Source organism: Scyliorhinus torazame, chromosome 16 (genome assembly GCF_047496885.1).
Source record: "Scyliorhinus torazame isolate Kashiwa2021f chromosome 16, sScyTor2.1, whole genome shotgun sequence".
NCBI lineage: Eukaryota > Metazoa > Chordata > Chondrichthyes > Carcharhiniformes > Scyliorhinidae > Scyliorhinus > Scyliorhinus torazame.
The window spans coordinates 134,650,896-134,668,890 of NC_092722.1; positions in this window are offsets into that span (position 1 = coordinate 134,650,896).

Consider the following 17,995-nt stretch of genomic DNA (forward strand, 5'->3'; position numbering starts at 1 on the left):
ATGGAGCATTAGCCACATGGGCCTTCTCTGGGTGGCAGCATCCAGGAGGTGACTGTTCTCGGTGCATCAACTTTGCTCAGGGTCCATGTCTTCAAACTCCTTTCAGGGATCAGATCATCAAGCTGCAGGTGAAAGGCTGCAGGACATATCGCTGAGCAGCCAGGGTCTGTCCTGAGGTGCGGTGAAAAATGGGGAGGAGAGGAATAAAGAGATGGGGTGGGTGTGCAGGCCTAGAGGGGGACGGGAGAAGTTGGTGGTGGTAGCAGAAATCCAAAAATTCAACTGGGGTCTTGCAATGGGTGAGTTGGTACAGAGCGTGAGGATGGAATGGGCCGTTGGGTTGTGGGAGGTGGGGGGAAGGGGCTGTGCAGGTGTGACGGAGCATGGGGGCTTGTGAAAAGGTCTGGATGGTCATGCAGGGCTACCAATGGAAAAGGGGTTGAGAGGGATGGGTCAGTGGGGTCAATGGTGAATTCCTGAGGGGCAATCTGAGGGTAGCGGTGGTAGGAGGATCGGTGTCAGGTGGCAATTAAAAGGGGTAGTGGGAGCTTGCAGGGTGGGAGATTGAGGACAATGTTGGGTGAAGAGGTGTCAAACACTATTGGAGGGGATGGGAAAAGCAATGTGGATTTGGGCAGTTTGGAAGGATGAAGGTGGCATGTCTTTGGTTACGGGGTGGAATTTTCGTAAAGGAAGAGGATTTCTACATTCACCTGTTTGGGATGCAAGGTGATGAGGGAGGATTGAGGGGAAGTCAAAAAGTATTCCTGGGGGGAGGGGGTCAATGGATATGAGGGGGACAAGGGAGATTGTGGGTGATGGACAGAGGGGGAAAAAGTGTTAGACTGCACCTCGTATATTACTGCCACCATACTGGCTGCAACTATGCATATGCAGAGCCTCATGGTCGAGATCACGGGATGCTGCATGGGAGTTGGGTTATACAGGGTGGAGAGAAATGCAGGTTATCTCAACTGGACAACTAAAGAGGAATCTCAGCCTGCAGTACATACAATGCCACAGCATTGAGACAGGTGAGCTTGTGAAGGGTAAAGGCTCAGCGTGCGCAGAAGACGTTTTCGTATGGCACGCAAGGGTGCTGGCAAATACCCTTGTGTCCCTGCAAATGCTTGATTCTGGGGGACATGGGGTGTCCCTCAGAGGATTGGAGAGTTGGGGAAGGATGTTGGGAGTTTGTGCACAAAGCCTGAAGGACTATGGAAAATTAACCACATCAGACACGAGTGTGGTGCAAGTGAACTATATTTTTAAAAGTGTAACAATGATAGTGCACCCATGCAGCCATTCATTAATTCAGAACTTATTAACTTTTCTCTCTATAACACTTTTTCTAAGTGTTCCCCTGACATCTGCAGCAAGGGTGGAGGCAGCCTGCTGATCTGTTGGCCCTGTTGCCTTCGAAGACCTTGGCAACCATCCTGTGGAGATCTGAAGTCTGGAGGGCTCCGGTTAACTTTGGTTGCACTGCTGCGGGGCAGCTGCTCCCTTTGCAATCAAACAGGATGAGGCAAAGGGTTGGACACCATCAGAGAGTCCGAGTGGATATCCCAGGAGGTCAAACTGCCGCTCCTCCTCCCTTTAAGGTGCCCAAATCCCTTGCTGGACTCCTTGAGGGGTAGGGGCACTTTAAGGGAATCAAGGTACCCCATCCCCTCTGGCATAGCACTGCGGAAGTTCGCCCATGGTTTCAGAGATGGAGTACAGGTCTGTGTGCATCACCAGCAGAATCTGTTGGACCAGGTTCTCCATGGAGTGTGCCATCCTTGCCATGGAGACCTCCACGCATGCACCAATTGTCACCACTTAATCACACAGCAGGCCAGGTGGACTTTTCTGCCTCCCCTGGTGAGGACCTCTCCTATCCCTGCCTGACTCTCCCCCATCTCTTGCTGCCTCAACAGCATCTCTTGGAAGGCCAATTCCAGATGCCTTTCATCGGATTCGGATATCACAGATTCTCCGCAGTAGTTTTCCAAGTTCCAGTGAGCTTGGCTGACCCTGCTCCCGTCTGCTGCAACCACCACTGCTCAAGCAGTAACCATCAAATTGTGTGATCTGTAATGATATGCATAAATAAATTCTGTATGTAATGTTGTTCACAACCTCCGACCAGCAGGTGGCAGCGTGGCAGAGTAGGTTTACCATGCGGCTCTGTGCCTGGAGAGTTGGGTGTAAGTCGTGTTGCTGGATAGATGTATTTTGCAGTAACTCTATAATAGTTAGTTTATGCTAGTAGTTTGTAATTTATTTATTCCAGTTATCTTTACATCGCAGTTGTTTCATAATAAATTATTTAAACTAGATGTTCTGGAGTGCATCATTCATATCGGCCAGTCTACAGAATATTTCAAGATCCTTCCTAAATTATGACTAACACTCAGTGAGGTGTGTATCTCTGGGTTGGCAGAGGGTGCCAGCGTCTGCTGAGGCAACTCTACAGGTGCACGTTCTCCCTCAGCGTTGTCCACGTTCCAGGTTTGTGTTCAAGCTGGACAGGGCATCCTCTGTTTTGGATCGTGTCCAAGGAGGCAGCCATGACCCTGAAGTTGCTATAACATGCATGGATCCTTACTGGCTGGAAGCCGCAAGCCAATCTCTCCATTTCCCTTAGATCGGTCTTGCCCCATCCCTGCCAGCTGGGCAGTCTGCTCTTCCAAGTGGGTCAGTTCTTTAACTTGTGACTGACGCCTTCTGATCTCCTCCCTCTCTCTCCGATTATGGTTTAACTTTTCCTACACAAGGGTGGGTGAGAGTAATTGGGTTCATGTATCTATCTCACGCTTCTGGTCTTACGAATAACCCTTGAGAGCCCATGCACAAGGAAAGATAATGTTCAGAGAGGCATGTCATTTGTGGTACTTGCTGGTGCCCTCAATACCTGAGCCCCTTTCTGGATAGCTTATGAGCTCTCTATGTGGAGGTCACATTGCCCTCTCCACCTGCAGAGCGGATGTACTGCCTTGGGGTGTGAGGAATCACCAAATCACGGTTCCACTGAGGCGCATGTACCCTATGCCGGTCATTGAAGTAAGCATGAGCAGCTGAGAGTTTCACTTACCCTGGTGGCACAGATGAGATGATTCATCCTGTTTCAGCATTGGAGAGCAGACCTCTGCTAGAGGCATCCCCCCAGGCAGAGTTCATGCCCCTACGTGGCCTCATCCTCACAACCACTGGAAAGAGAACTTATCTTCTGACCACTGCTTGGTCGGGGAGAATGCGCAGGGAGGTGTCGCTGAACTTGGGCCCCTGCCCTCTTCTCGCCACCTCTATAATTAGCAATGGTGAGTTGTTGCTGTCCAGGTGATTTTTAAATGTGGCGCATGGACGGGGCGGCACAGTAGCACTGTGGTTAGAACTGTTGCTTCACAGCACTGGGGACCTGGGTTCAATTCCAGCTTGGGACACTGTCTGTGTGGGGTCTGCATGTTTTCCCGTGTCTGCGTGGGTTTCCTCCGGATGCTCCGGTTTCCTCCCACAAGTCCCAAAAGACGTGCTGTTAGGTGATTTGGATCTTCTGAATTCGCCCTCAGTGTACCCGAACAGGTGCCTGAGTGTGGCGACTCGGGGATTTTCACAGTATCTTCATTGCAGTGTTAATGTAAGCCTACTTGTGACAATAATAAAGATTATTATTATATGATGGCGGGAAGTGTGCCATCCAGCACAACCTGCGGCAAAAAACTTTGGGAAACCCCTAACCGCATAATTAATGAGGATGGGGTAGCACGATGGGTCGTAAATTCCCAGTGGCCTTTGTGGCAGAAAACAATTCCTGTTCCCACTTCCGCCATGGGGCGTAGTCCTGAAATAGAAATTCCACCCGCAAAATTACACATGTAGGGCTCGATTCAACTAACTGGGGACAAAGTCCCATAGCGAGCGCGTTTAGCCTTGTGTTTCCCAGTGCTCGTCGTGCCGAGAAACACATGGGGCTGGATTCTCTGCCGGCGGGATGCTCCGTTTTGCCAGCAGCCTGGGGGTTTCCCGACGGCGTGGGGTGCCCCACAATGGGAAACCACATTGATCAGCCGGCATAACGGAGCATCCTGCCGGCGGGGTGAAGCAGAAATGTGGCGCGGCTGGACGGAGAATCCAGCCCATGACTTTTCAATGTTGTGTTGTATTTGGAGCAATGCACGGCTGAGGCCACACATAGCCCTGTTTTGTATGTGGGGGAACATGTGGCGGAAAGTCCAACAATCATATAAAAATTTATTCAGGTGGGGACCTCATTATGTCACCGGTGATTGGCGGGGAAACTTGGAAATTGAGATCTCGCTCTCATGAGATTTTGACCCATGTCCTCTTTCCCAGCATGCCTTTTGCACTCATGGTGATCCCGGGTGAAAATCATCTCGATAGCCAATTTCTGGTTATTGAGAGAACAGTTCATTTGGGGTGCCAGGTTTTATGAACATGTATTGCATATAATACACAGGGATCGGATGTGTTAACAATTTTGTATTTACTTAATAGTTCATTAGGGATAAAGGTACTTACAATAACCACATGTCGCACAATCACAAAATGTTCTAGCCAGAAATTTGTCTGAAATGTAGACCAGCTTAATCGTTTTGTAAATTTGCCAGTTTGGAAAGGAAGACTTATTAAAATGTAGGCACCAACAAGCTAATTTCCTCAATTTCTTTTTATTATTAGCCCCTCGAGACATAGCTCTATGCCATGTTAAACAGAGGAAATCACCTTCTAAAAGAAGCTTAGTCCCTATTAAATTTAAATGATGTGACTTTAATATTAACTGTAATGCTATTTTTAATGAACAGTTCCTCTTGGGTGATATTATAAGTGAAAATGAAATACAAACTCGCTCTGCCCAGTGTTAGATTTAAAACCACCAAGGCACATATATTTCTGATTGTATAGAAGTTTCCTAGCATCTATATTATTAAGCATTTGGTTATTAGGTTTGGGTCGTAACAAACTAGGAATGACTGCATAGCTTCAAGTCTATACAAATTTGATATTTCTGGAGACCCAACCCATCCCAAATGCTGGGTAAATAGGTTGCGTGTAAAGGAACAGGGGACTTCATCATTTATGGTGCTTGCTTCATCCTCCATGCCAACCTTATGCCCCCCACCCACTTACTCCCTATGGCCCCTCATATTCTCCATGCTAACCTATGGCACTTCCATGCCCATTTACCTGGTATGTGCTATGTGCCAGTGAACTCTATAGTTAGCAATAGTGTCTATGAAGAATCTTTTAAAACAATTATTCTTAAATGCTCAATAAAAGTGTCAATCATCCAGACCCTTTAAGGTAACAGTAGCAGGAGATCCCAAGTACTTGAAACCTCGACATCTTGTGTAAAATAAAATTATGTAATTGACAGGATAGATCAGAGAGGAAGAGCTGTCAATCAAGAATGTTTTCCCTCAGGTGCAGCTGTTTCAACAGAGTAATAGATGTCTGGACTTTCAGCCAAGTCTCATTATGTATTCTTATGCAGAAGTAATGATTTGCTTATGTAGTAGCAGTAACAGGTGTTTGGAGCGGTCCTTGGGGTTATCATGCTCCAGTGATGGCCCCGTACTAGTACAAGTATCCCAGTGGGTCAGCACTAAAAAGCACCAATTCTGGTATAACTCTTGGGGTTGTGACCCATAATGTTTTGGGGCTAACTATCTTTTGTGGCTGGGTGTAATTCTATGGACGGTAACCTTGGAAGTGTTGGGATCAATTTAAAGATACAGAGAATCTTCTTTGAAGACATGGTGGTACTTGACTATTGCGCCTTACTTTGTAAATTTGAGAAACCCTCTGTCATTAGTGGTCAGTGCTCAATATGCTTCCAAATCTAAGCTGAGCACATTCTTTCTTTCCAACATGTCATTTTGCATCGCATTTATATGAGATTTACAGAATTATTTTTAGCTTTCACGAGGCTTATGACTGCAAAATTGTTCCTTCTTACTTGGCATAATCTTGTGCCGTTTATCTGCCTCAAAATGCTTGAAACTGAAATCCATTAAGTATTTTCAAAGTCTCTCCGTCCATACAGGTAATTACTGGAGAGGTTCTGACATCTTTTGACTGCTTAATGAAACCTGATGCAGTCTTGTCATTTTTCTACTTTCTGTTAAAGCTTTTCCAATTGCTGTCGAAGATTACCTGCCATCTTTAGTTTCACTAGAACTGGCGCATTTTGAATAATGGGCTCTTCAAACTGAACAGTATTCACAGTGCTTAACATTTTATGTTCTATTTCAAAATCACTATTGCATTGAAGCAGTCACACAGAACAGAGTACAGTTAATCAAAAAAAAAGTCAGATCCATATTTTAATCAGTTTAAAATAAGATTGGAGAGTTAGCCAAAAGCACAAGTTGCAGTAAAAGCTATTTTTCTGATTCCAAGCATTCTTGTTCTTTCTTCTGTATCTCCTTTCCAAACATTCCAATGGATTCAGAGTGAACAACATCCAATCTGATACCCTGAGGCGTTTGTTGTCTTCAGTTTATAATAAACAATGGTAAGCAGAACTCTGAAACCCGTGCGACGGAAAATGAATGGGCACACCATCAAATCATAGATCATAGAATAGATCATGGAATTTACAGTGCAGAAGGAAGCCATTCGGCCCATCGAGTCTGCACCGATTCCTACTAAAGCCCATGTATTTACCCTATCACCGTAACCCAGTAACCCACACTTAACCTTTTTGGACACTAAGGGCAATTTAGCATGCCCAATCCATCTAACCCGCATATCTATGGACTGTGGGAGGAAACTGGAGCACCCGGAGGAAACCCACGCAGCCATGGGGAGAACGTGCAGGCTCCGCACAGACAGTGACCCAGCTGATCCTGGGACCCTGGAGCTGTCTAGCAACTGTGCTAACCACTATGCGACATTGGCGGCTTTCTCTGCCACATAGTCCGAGACTTGGAAAAAAAAACTTCAAGTGACGGGTCCCATGACAGATCGCTGGAGGGAGGGGGGCTGCTCTGATTTGCCCGTCCCGCCAGCAACTTAGAACCATGTTTAAAGACTGCTCCATTGCACAGAGAAGAAACCAATTCACTCTGGAATTCTCTGGCACCTTCGACGCTGTCCAGGCACTCTCAGCACTGCATCCACCACCCCCCCCCCCCCACCCCCCCGGTAGTGACTGGGCACGTCCCTGGTGCCTGGGCAGTGCATGGGCAGTGTCAGGGTACTACCTGAGCATAAGCCTACACCCACCTGAGCACTACGCTCATCTAAGCTCCCCTGGAAGGTCTGCTCACCAGGTGCACACCTTCAGAGACCACTTGGGCATCGCACCATGGATGCATGTTTTGATAGGGGGGGGGGGTTCCAGCGTACAGGCCCGATAATGCCATGTCAATGTATTCAAATTAGGTTCCTGACTTTGAATGGGGGGAGGGGACATCACGTCATGTGTTCACAGCGACATAAAACGCGGCGCTGCACTTTGAATGATATTTTCCGATCCGTCACTGAATGCGCTCAACGGGAATGGGACCAGAACGTTCCGGCCATGATGAGGCTACTGAATTTAAATGTTCCAGGCAGGTAACCCCTGCCACCACCCAAGGGCGTGTCTTACCACCCAAACTGCCTGCAAAATGTGGCAGAATGGACTGAGTGCACAATCCCTAATAGAAAGAAGCTAGAATTACCTGCAGGACTCCTTTTGAAGGGAGGAGGGGATCCAAAGTCATGATTCAGGTCTGGAATCTTCTGCTTCATCATTCATTGGGTTGGGCTTATAATGGCTTCACTGTTAGTGGGGGGGGGGGGGGAGGGGGGGCTGCCTTCAGTTCCCTACTTCACTTTCCTTCTTTAAGACACTCTTTGACTATGCTTTTGATCAGTTGACCTAATATCTCCGCAGTTGGCTCTGCTAATTGTTTTCTCACGCTTCTGTGAAGCACTTATGATGCTTTGTTCTGTTGAAGGTGCTACATAAACATAAGTTGTTGTTGGTTTTCCTCAGCATACCAGCACCCAAATGCTCCAAAAGGACAGGAACATGCAAACCCCAGGCCTGGCAGACCAAACCACTGTGTAGATTCCTCAGGAATTCCCAGGGAAAGCCAGAACCTGGTGCAGGCCATTTCCAGTAGGAACGAATCATGGCAAAAAGAACCCTTTAACAGGGGTACAGGGGACTGGATGTCACATGCACAAAGTTGTACCTGCTGGAAAAGTTGGACCATTCCTCGCTCGCGAAACAGGGGCCATTGTCCGACATCACAGTGAGTGGGATGCCGTGACGAGCAAAGGCCTCGTTGCAGGCACAGATGACCGCCGATGATGTGATGTCGTGCAGGCGTACGACCTCCGGGTAGTTCGAAAAATAGTCTACGATCAGAACATAGTCCCTGCCGAGCGCATGGAGCAGGTCAACGCCTACCTTAGACCAAGGGGACGTGACCAACTCATGGGGCTGTAGGGTCTCACGTGGTTGGGCCGGCTGGAACCGCTGACAGGTGGGGCAATTGAGCACTGTGTTGGCGATGTCCTCATTGATGCCAGGCCAGTACACAGCCTCTCGGGCCCTCCGTCTGCACTTCTCCACGCCAAGATGGCCCTCGTGTAACTGTTCCAAAACGAGCTGGTGCATGCTGTGCGGGATCACGATGCGGTCCAGCTTCAGGAGGACACCAGTGACTACTGCCAGATCGTCTCTGATATTGTAGGACTGCGGGCATTGGCCCTTGAGCCACCCGTCTGTCATGTGGCGCATGACATGCTGTAGTAGGGGGTCAGCCGCAGTCTCGCGGCGAATGTGGATAAGGCGTTCATCTGTGGCCGGCAGATTGGAGGTGTTCATCCGTGGCCGGCAGATTGGAGGCCGTGAAGGCCACATGGCCGTCATCCTGGCAGATGAACCCCTCTGGGTCACACGGGGTGCTGACTGCCATGGACAGAGCGTCGGCACACATCAGGTCCTTGCCTGGTGTGTATAGGAGCTGGAAATCGTACCGCCGGAGTTTAAGCAGAATGCGCTGGAGGTGAGGGGTCATATCTTTCAGGTCGTTTTGTATAATGTTGACCAGCGGGCGATGGTCGGTCTCGACAGTGACTTGGGGGAGGCCGTACACGTAATCATGACATTTGTCGACCCCAGTCAACAGGCCCAGGCACTCCTTTTCGATCTGCGCATAGCGCTGTTCTGTGGGGGTCATGGCAGGCGACGCATATGCAACGGGGGCCCATGATGAGGCCTCATCGCGTTGCAGGAGCACCGCCCCAATGCCGGATTGGCTGGCATCCGTTGAAATTTTTTGTTTCCTTCGTGGGATCAAAAAATGCCAATACCGGGGCCATGGTAAGCTTGGTCTTAAGCTCCTCCCATTCGCGCTCGTGTGCGGGAAGCCATTGGAAGTCTGTCTTCTTCCTGACCAGGTTCCGGAGAGCTGTGGTATGGGAGGCGAGGTTGGGGATGAACTTCCCCAGTAAGTTGACCATGCCCAAAAATCGGAGGACCGCCTTCTTATTCGCTGGCTTCCGCATGGCCGTGATGGCTGCCACCTTGTCCGCATCCAGCCGCACACCCAACCGGGAGATGTGGTCCCCTAGGAACTTGAGTTCCGTCTGGCCGAAGAAACATTTGGCTCTGTTGAGGCGAAGGCCTTGGTCCCGTATTCGTTTGAAAACGCGTTGGAGGCGACTGATATGCTCCTGCGGGGTGGTGGACCAAATGATGATGTCATCAGCATAGACGCGCACACCCTCAATGCCTTCCATCATTTGCTCCATGGTCCGGTGGAATACTTCTGATGCCGATATAATCCCAAACGGCATCCTGTTGTAGCAGTATCTGTCAAACGGGGTATTAAAGGTACACAGCTTTCTGCTGGACCTGTCTAGTCGAATTTGCCAGAATCCTTTCGAGGCGTCAAGTTTGGTGAAGATGTTGGCCCGAGCCATCTCGCACGTGATCTCCTCGCGCTTGGGGATAGGGTAATGCTCCCTCATTATGTTGCGATTCAGATCCTTTGGGTCAATGCTGATCCGAAGCTCGCCGGAAGGCTTCTTTACGCACACCATGGAACTGACCCAGTTGGTTGGTTCCGTCACTCTGGAGAGCACTCCTTGGTCCTGGAGGTCCTGCAGCTGCTGCTTGAGGCGGTCCTTGAGGGGTGCTGGGACTCTGCGAGGTGCAGGAACCACAGGCGTGGCATCTTGTTTGAGCAGGATTTTGTAAGTGTATGGAAGCGTGCCTTCGAAAACGTCACGATGCTGGTTGATGATGGCATTGAGTTGTGCCCTGAAGTCCGCAACCTGGAAGGCAGACGTGTCCTCTGGAGAGAGAGAGTGTACTCGTTGAACGGGTTTTAGGAGTTTGCACGCCTGTGCGCCTAGCAGAGAGTCCTTCGAGGAGCCCACGATCCCGAAGGGAAGGATGGCTTTTCGCGAGTTGTGCGTCACTTCGAGTTGGCATGAACCGGTAGCAGGAATGACGTTGCCATTGTAGTCCACTAGTTGGCAGGTCGACGGAAGAATGGTTGGTTTAACCCCAAGGGTCTGAAAGTCTGACCACGCTAGGAGATTAGCGGAAGCACCAGTGTCCAGGCGGAATCGTATCTGGGATCGGTTGACCGTCAGTGTGGCACACCACTTGGCGTCTGGATCAATGCTGTGCACCGACAGCGGCTGGTGGTTTTGATTCGGGGACAGCCTGTTCTTTGTTATAACAGCGACTCAAAAAGGCTCCCTCGGGTCCTCGGTGTCACTGATCTGCGGGAAGTCGGAATCGGACTCGGTGAACATGGGTTGAATTGTCCGAACGTTCCTGCGAGGCTGGCTGAAGCGATGCGAATTAGCAGGCTGAGCTGCTCGACAGCAGGCAGCATAGTGGCCAAGTCTGCCACATTGTAGGCATTGTCGCGATTTTGCAGGACATTGCCTCTTTAAATGGGCGGAGCCACAGTTGCCGCACGTCGTGACGTCAGTATGCTCGTTGCGCCACCGCGCATGCGATCCTGCGTGGTGCGTGCCTGCGCATCACGTTCCTCCACGTCACCGTCTCCTCGTTTCGCGCGTACAAGCTGCGAAAAGCGTGCAAAATGGCCGCCCTCATCCAGGCTGCAGCCTTGGAGGTGTTCAATTGTTTGGACCCGTTCCGCCTAGTGGGGACCTTGCCGCGCCGTTTCAGCTGCCTGTATGTGGGAGTAGCGACTGGTGGCATTTTCATGCAGGACACAGTTCACAATGGCAGTCGCTAGGGTGAGTTGCTTAATTTTGAGGAGCTGCTGACGCAGGGAGTCCAAATACCGATCTGGTCGCGTATCATGGAGTCGGAGGTTGGCCCGTAGCCGCAGGACTGCGCAAGGATGCGGAGGTGTGTCAAAAAGGATTGGAAAGGCTCATCCTTACCCTGCAAGCGCTGCTGGAGCAGGTATCTTTCGAAGCTTTCATTGACCTCTATGCTGAAGTGGGTATCGAATTTGAGGAGAACCGTCTTGTACTTTGTCTTGTCCACGTCGTCTGCGAATGTGAGGGTGTTGAAGATGTGGATAGCGTGTTGCCCGGCCATGGAGAGGAGCAGAGCAATCTTCCTGGTGCCCGAGGTGTTCTCCCTGTCCGTGGCTTCGAGGAAGAGCTGGAAGCGCTGTTTGAAAATCTTCCAATTGACCCCGAGATTGCCGGCGATGCGGAGCGGTGGCGGCGGGTTGATGTTCCCCATACTTCAGGATGCCGGAATGCTGATTAGTTGCAGGTGGGTCTCAGAAGTGCTAGTATGCAACCACTCCTTGTGCCATGATGTGTTGGGTGTTCTGGATCACAAACAGGGCACCAACACTGGAAGTGGTGCAACTCTATTTTATTATAAGGTTAACTATATTAACATACTTGAACTGTGGGTAAATGCAATACCAGCTTTAACTGTTGATCCTTGCCTAGTCCTAACCAGGTGATGCACTCAGCACATGGTGAATGGCTGTGTTGCAGGCTGTCAGCTCTGTGCTCCGAGCTGGCTGCTACTAGAATGAGTGGGAACTCTCTCGTCCCCTGTCTTTATAGTGCGTGTGCTCTCACTGGTGATTGGCTGTGGTGTTGTGTATGCTGATTGGTCCCACTGCATGTCCATCAGTGTGTGTGTGTGTCTGCACCATAATATACTGGTGTATATTATGACAGAGTTCTCTGATGGTAGCTGCTTACGGTGCGAATGGCCATCTGCTGTTTCCTGATGGACTACAAATAAACAAGCTAGTTTAAATTTTTTACCCAACAATCCAACGCTGACTGTCATAATTCAATTGACATTGTTCTGAGGCTCAGTTGATATGCACAGTTCATCTACATACAAATGAAAATTTGAAAAATGTTTGCACTATTTCTCGGTAACTTATTTCTCTCTTTCCTCCTTCACCCTGGGTTTAAATATCGATTTGTCAGAATTCTCCTCAGCTCAAATATACTTGTGTGAAATTCATGGTCCCTGGAATCAACTGTGCACCGTCCCCAAAATTCCAAATGTGGACTGCATCCCCTGGTTTAAAATGCCGAAGGAAACAGTATTGTAGATGCAGCAGGAGCCCCTGTAGGAACGGTTTAGGACTTTACAGAATTTCCTTAGAGCATTTCTATAACAGCCCAGGAGGCCCGAGAAGGTAAATTCAAACAAAGTTTAATTCACCAACAAAAGGGAGGGCCGCAATGCAGCTTACAGCCCAAAGGTCCAAACTGGGACTATCAATCACGCTAGTCCCAGTCCCGGCCGACTTTTATAGGGCGTTTTTTCCAAGGTGATGGGACTCCACTCACTAGCGGAGGAGCTCATATTCCATGAGTCCCACGGGGAGATCAATTGGGCCTCGTGAGGCTTATCACATCCCTCAACTCCCCCTAAGTCCAAAAGCTTTGTAACCGGTTGCAGAGGGGGACTCCTTCACCGTTTTGCCCATGGCTGAGCTTCAATAGCCGTGGGGCCATATTAGGGGGGGGGGCGTATGTCATATCGGTGAGTGCCTTTTCCTCACCAAATGCGAGGGAGTCCTGTTGGATGTCCGTCTCTGACAGCAATGTCTTCTGAGAGCACTGAGTATTCTATGTTCATATCTGATGCTGAGTTGTCCAGGTCCTGCTGCTCTGGGCACAAGTTCCTGGTGGAAAGTTCTTCTTGGCTAAAGGTTAGCAGATGGGGGAGGAAAGGGACCTCTGGGAAGGGCTCCCTGCCGTTGAGGTGGTCCATGAGCTTTAGCATGGTCCGTTTTCGATTCCTAACCATCCATGAGACTGGCCCCATTCTCTCCACTATGGTCCCTGGGATCAACTGGGCACCGTCCCCAAAATTCCAAATGTGGACTGCATCCCCTGGTTTAAATCCTCTGTCACTCGTTTGATGATGGTGACAACTCTTCTGGAGCTCCTACTTCTTTCCCATCTTGCCACCAAGGTTTGGGAATGTCAATCTTAGGTGGGTCTGGAGTGGTCGGTCCATCAGTAATTCTGCTGGCGCTACCCAGGTTATAATACGTGGTGTGATCCTGTAATTAAATAGAAACCGTGCCAGCTTTGTTTCAATGGAACTTGTAATCTGTTTCTTCATGCTCTGTTTAAACATCTGGACTATCCATTCAGACAGACGGTTCAGAGATGGGTGATATGGGGCATTTCGGATATGTTTCCCCTCACCACACTGACAATGTCACACTGACAATGGTATCCCCTTTACCAGTGTGGAATTTCAAGGGTTTATGTATATAAACCCTTGAAATTCCACAGTGGTAAAGGGGATACCATTGTCAGTGTGAAGCAACTCTGGAATCCCGTGGATGCTGAAGGACTGGTGCAACTTCTCCACGGTAACTCGAGAAGTGGTGGAAGACATTCAGTGGATGTCTATCCACTTTGAGTGGCTGTCGACCAGAAGCAGAAACATTGACCCCCATGAAGGGCCTGGCGAAGTCAGTGTGAAAACACACCCAAGGGCATCCTTGCCACTCCCAAGGCTGATGGAGGGGGTTACTGGTGCTCCTGGCAAGCCGCAGATTGCTGTTCAATTTGCTCAAAGTCGCGGTCGAGCCTTGGCCACCATGCCTAACTCCCAGCAAGCATCTTCATGTTGGAAACACCCGGGCATTTTCTATGCAAGTCCTGCAAGATGGTTCATGTAGGTTCTCCCGAGAATGTCATCTTCCACGCTGAGCTACTGCTGTTTTGTGAGATAGGCCCACAGTTATTCTGGGAGTTTTCCTTATAGTCTGTCATATAGGTCGACATGGTGCGGTTTTGCATGCCCATTTCCGGTTCTTCTTTAAAAGCTCATGCAGGGGAGCCAGATAGGTAGCCAGGTTGGGGATGAACTTTCATAATAATTGATGAATCTGAGAAACTCAGTTCTGCCGCGCTCTCAGGTGTCCTGGCTCCCTTGATCACTGGCCTTTTTCCTCCACCGGGTGCAACCCATCCTTATCGACGCAGTATCCCAGGTACATGCCCTCTTTTGCCTGGAAGAAGCATTTGCCCCTCTTCAGGCGACCACCCACACCGAAAAATCATTGGAGGGCCTCTTCTCGGTTGTCCAGGTGTTCATTCTTGGTGGCTCCTGTACATGAATACATCGTCCAGGTAGACTTCCACCCTGGGGAGCCCTTAGAAGATGATTTCCATTACTCGCTGGAAAATCGTACACACTGACCACACCTCAGATGGAAGCCGGGTGTACTCGTACAACCTCCTGTGGGTGTTGATGGTGACGTAGTTTCTAAATGTCGTGACTAGCTCCAACTGGAAGTATGCGTGGCTCATGTCCAGCCTCGTGAATGAGTGACCTGCGGCCAGCCAACTTTGCGTATAAATCTTCTATGCATGGCATGGAGTACTTGTCCAAGCAGGAGGCCTTGTTGACTGTAATTTTGTCATTGCCGCACAGGCGAATGGACCTGTCTGGCAGCAGCGAACTGGACCGGGCATATGATTCCCAAGTTTTCCAACCGACTCAATTCGTCATCCATTTTCATAAGCAGGGTGTATGGGGCCGGACAAGCCCAAAATATTTTGGGCTGGGACTATGGGTCAACCTAGGATTTTGCTTTGGCCCCATTTATTTTTCCCAGGCTTTCTTGGAAAATTTCCGAGGACTTCGTAAAAACCGCCAGTACCCGTCTGGAACGTTTGTTGCCAGTCCAGGCAGAGACTTTGTAACCAGTCATGGTCTCGGAGACTGGGCCCTGGCCCTTGCACCTCTATCAGTGGGAGTCAGACTGACTGCTTTCCGTGGTTGACCGGGGACACTGTGGTCCCAATGATTGTCAATGGTTCCCCAGAGTGTGTTGCCAGAGGGGCCTTGGTGTCCTTCAAGACAAGGTGCTGGATTCCCAAACGGAACATTTCTTGTCCAATAATTGAAACAGCAGCCCGTATCAATTTTCATGTCCAAGGAGTGAGTGTTAACGTGGACCGTTAATTTTATTGGAGCTACTTTGGGGGTCGTGATGCAGTTCGCCTGCATGAAGTCATCTTCCTTGGGTGGGGCAACATGCAAAACCCTGGCTCGGGATACTTGTGTCACCTGGCCAAGGCGACATGTTTGATGTCGATTCCGGTAGCCTCGACTGCTACAGCACTGCTGTGGGTGAACATAGAACATAGAACATTACAGCGCAGTACAGGCCCTTCGGCCCTCGATGTTCCGCCGACCTGTGAAACCACTCTAAAGCCCACCTACACTATTCGCGTATCGTCCATATGTCTATCCAATGACCATTTGAATGCCCTTAGTGTATGCGAGTCCACTACTGTTGCAGGCAGGGCATTCCACGCCCTTACTACTCTCTGAGTAAAGAACCTACCTCTGACATCTGTCCTATATCTATCTCTCCTCAATTTAAAGCTATGACCCCTCATGCTGACATCACCATCCGAGGAAAAAGGCTCTCACTGTCCACCCTATCCAATCCTCTGATCATCTTGTATGCCTCAATTAAGTCACCTCTTAACCTTCTCTCTAACGAAAACAGCCTTAAGTCCCTCAGCCTTTCCTCATAAGATCTTTCCTCCATACCAGACAACATTCTGGTAAATCTCCTCTGCACCCTTTCCAATGCATCCACATTCTTCCTATAATGCGGCGACCAGAATTGCACGCAATACTCCAAATGCGGCCGCACCAGAGTTTTGTACAGCTGCACCATGACCTCATGGCTCCGAAACTCAATTCCTCTACCAATAAAAGCTAACACAGCGTACGCCTTCTTAACAACCCTCTCAACCTGGGTGGCAACTTTCAGGGATCTATGTACATGGACACCGAGATCTCTCTGCTCATCCACACTGCCAAGAATCTTACCATTAGCCCAGTACTCTGTCTTCCTGGTATTCCTTCCAAAATGAATCACCTCACACTTTTCTGAATTAAACTCCATTTGCCACCTCTCAGCCCAGCGCTGCAGCTTATCTGTGTCCCTCTGTAACTTGTAACATCCTTCCGCACTGTCCACAACTCCACCGACTTTAGTGTCATCTGCAAATTTACTCACCCATCCTTCTACGCCCTCCTCCAGGTCATTTATAAAAATGACAAACAGCAGTGGCCCCAAAACAGATCCTTGTGGTACACCACTAGTAACTGGACTCCAGTCTGAACATTTCCCATCAACCACCACCCTTTGTCTTCTTTCAGCTAGCCAATTTCTGATCCAAACTGCTAAATCTCCCTGAATCCCAAGCCTCCGTATTTTCTGCAGTAGCCTACCATGGGGAACCTTATCAAACGCTTTGCTGAAATCCATATACACCACATCAACTACTTTACCCTCATCCACCTGTTTGGTCACCTTCTTAATAAGGTTTGTGAGGCACGAGCTACCCTTCACAAAACCGTGTTGACTATCTCTAATCAAATTATTCCTTTCCAGATGATTATACATCCTATCTCTTATAAACCTTTCCAAGATTCTCTCCTTTGGAGAGAAGTCCCATTCTGCCGTGGTGGCCCTTGGCCATCGAGTCTGACCACAACATTGTTCTGGTGGCGACTGGGGGGGGGTGAGGTGGGGGGGGGGGGCGTGCTGCTCATTGGAATGGGTGGCGGCTAACGCTGTGCGCACCATAATCCATTGAAGCATGGAGCTCCAGGAACCTGTTTTCCATGTTCTCGTGGGAGAGTGACATTTTTAAGGTAAAGGCACATAGTCCCAGATGACCATAGGCTGCTTTCCCCTTTGAGGGGGGAGAGGTGACTGATCGTCATTTATCCTGAGGATCATCACACTTCAGGCCAGGGACAAGGTTGAGAAGGCAGGCCTTCATGAATAACCTCAGCTGGTACGGGAATTGAACCCATGTTGCTGGTCTTGCCCTGCTTCACAAACCGGCTGTCTAGCCAAGTGAGCTAAACCTGCACAGTTGTATGCACCTTTTCAGATCCAAGGCCAATTCTGCTAACATCACCCTTTGAGTCAACACTCAACACTCACATCAACACTCCGTCAACATCGCAGGGAGGGATGGGCCGAAGCCACAACATTCAGCCAACTTGCGAAGGTGCCTCAGAAATTCCGTAACCAATTCCCCAGAGGTTCACCCGGCTGAATTGAATCTGTACCTCTGCAGTATTACTGATAGCTTAGGGTCATAATGATTTACGACAACTTCCATGGGTTCGCTAAAGGTTCTCGAGTCTGGGGCCACCGGATAGGTGAGTGTCTTGGTTACACTGAATATCCTGAGCCTGCAGACGTTCAGGAGTGTTACCTTTGTCAGTCGTCTCCAACAATACCATTTGCCTGTCTGAAATACACCATCCGTTAGGCATACTGGGCCCAGTCTTATATACCTGCATCAAGGCCTCTAGCCTTCCAAAAAGTGGCATTTTTAAAATCTTGCTGGCTTCACTCTGGTGCTGAGGTATTCCAGTGCAGTCAGGACGTCCAGGGTCGCAGCTGTTGTTTTCCTTATCGCCAGTATAAAAGCTCAAATGGCCAGAGAAGGTAAATTTAAACAAAGTTTAATTCAACAACAAAATCAAGGGCCTCAATGCAGT